We start from the raw sequence: 2,500 nt of genomic DNA, 5'->3' as shown, positions 1-2,500 counted from the left end.
AGGATTCTTCAGGCGCTGCCTGGTGGAAGACCTCCTGCAGGATCTCCCTGTGGTTCTCTGGCTGGACGGAGGGTTCTTCAGGACCTGCCTGGTGGTGGTGTTGCTATAGGACCTCGCCCCGGTGGCTCTCTAGCTGGACGGAAGGTTCTTCAGCACTTTGTAGCACTCCTGGGTGCTGGTTCTCTTGCTGGGCGTAGACAGGATCTACGACGAGCCCTGGGAAGTGCTCTTGCTGGAGGCGAAGACGCATCTTGTCACGTCTCCGACGCTTCCCTTCATTACCACAAATCAAACAGATAAACACAAAATATATTACTGAAAATCTCATTTTGATTTATAGATATTAAAATTTTAGTTAATGTTGCATAGGGTATTTTTTTAATGTTGCGATGGTGAACAGAACACAAGATGACTGTTTTTTTGTTTCTTCAACGGAGTAACTGAAATTTGTCATCACTGAACTTCATACTGCGTTCTGTGTACATTTTGTGCTGGAAGGTTTGACTGAGGGACTCATTACCTTCTTTCAAGGAATTAAATATATATATATATATATATATATATATATATATATATATATATATATATATATATATATATATATATATATATATATATATATATATATATATATATATATATATATATATATATATATATACATATATCTTCTTCTTTCAACGTACCAGCCGTATCCCACTGAGGTGGGGTGGCCCAAAAGAAAAAACTGAAGTTTCTCCTTTTAAATTTAGTAATATATACAGGAGACTGAGTTACCAGCCCCTTGCTCCCGGCATTTTAGTCGCCTCTTACGACACGCATGGCTTACAGAGGAAGAATTCTGTTCCACTTCCCCATGGAGATAAGAGGAAATAAAAAAGAACAAGAATTAGAAAGAAAATAGAAGAAAACCCAGAGGGGTGTGTATATATATGCTTGTACATGTATGTGTAGTGTGACCTAAGTGTAAGTAGAAGTAGCAAGACTTACCTGTAATCTTGCATATTTATGAGACAGACAAAAGACACCAGCAATCCTACCATCATGTAAAACAATTACAGGCTTTCGTTTTACTCACTTGGCAGGACGGTAGTACCTCCCTGGGCGGTTGCTGTCTACCAACCAACTACCTACTACATATATATATATATATATATATATATATATATATATATTATATACATATATATACATATAATGTCAATAACAACACTGCGACTAGACGAGGATTCGAACCCATGTCGTTTTGGCCAGCATATTGGTGAGCGAAAATCACACATTACGCTCTAACTCACAGGAATACGCAGTCCTGCAAGAATCACGCACCCAGCAGAGCTAGATGTTTTACATTCAAATGAAGCAACTTTATTATTAATTTTTTTAACTATATAAATATGCAGTTATATAAAAGGCATAACACAGGTTATGTTTAGAATTTAAGAGCTTGCATTTAAGTCAGCAGTTAGATTATTTAAGTTAAAGCAGTTGTGTCAGTCCTGTTTATATAAACATCTGTACACGGGTCATCTGAATGATTAAGACCCGTGTCACCTGTCCTGTCTCCATGCGCAGTATGTACTCAGTACCTACCGACCTTCACCTGTGGTAGCTTACTCTACTCAGTATGTTCTCTTAGTCTTCATAACAAACATCTTACCATGAATGTCGTATGATTTATGTTCCAAGAAGCCAATGTGATGAAAAGTCGCCATGTTTCTTCATTTCCCCTTAATAAAAAAATGCTGAAAATGAGTATCGTTTCGTCAGTTTTTTGGAGTTGAGATGAAAATTCCCAAAGCAAAACTGAATGCTAGCCAGCACCACTGATGGTTAGAATTTCCGTACAGGCAGCAGTACCGGCAAGAAGACGCACCACGGCTAGTAGCAGTAGCTTCAGCTACAACAGCACCAGCACTACTACCAGTAGCAGCAGCATTACCAGTAGTAGTAGTAGCAGCAGCAGCAGCATTACCAGTAGTAGTAGAAGCAGCAGCAGCATTACCAGTAGTAGTAGTAGCAGCAGCAGCATTACCAGTAGTAGTAGTAGCAGCAGCATTACCAGTAGTAGTAGCAGCAGCATTACCAGTAGTAGTAGCAGCAGCAGCACCTCCGCCGCCGTGCCCACCTTCGCCGCATCCGTCATCACCAGCACCACCACTCATAACCACCACCATTACCACCACCAGTCATCACCACCACCACCACCACTCATCACCACCACCACAACCACCACTCATCACCACCACCACCACTCATCACCACCACCACCACTCATCACCACCACCACCACTCATCACCACCACCACCACTCATAACCACCAACACCATTCATCACCACCACTCATAACCACCATAACTCATAACCATCACCACCACCACCCATAACCAAAACCACCACCACCACTCATAACCACAACCACCACCACCACTTGGAAGTCCAAGCCCTTCGCACACAAAACCTCCTTTACCCCCTCTCTCCAACCTTTCCTAGGCCGACCCC

The sequence above is a fragment of the Cherax quadricarinatus genome, chromosome 41 (genome assembly GCF_038502225.1).
Source record: "Cherax quadricarinatus isolate ZL_2023a chromosome 41, ASM3850222v1, whole genome shotgun sequence".
In the NCBI taxonomy this organism is placed as follows: domain Eukaryota; kingdom Metazoa; phylum Arthropoda; class Malacostraca; order Decapoda; family Parastacidae; genus Cherax; species Cherax quadricarinatus.
The sequence above is the reverse complement of the archived record's forward strand: the minus strand, read 5'-3'. Positions refer to the sequence as shown.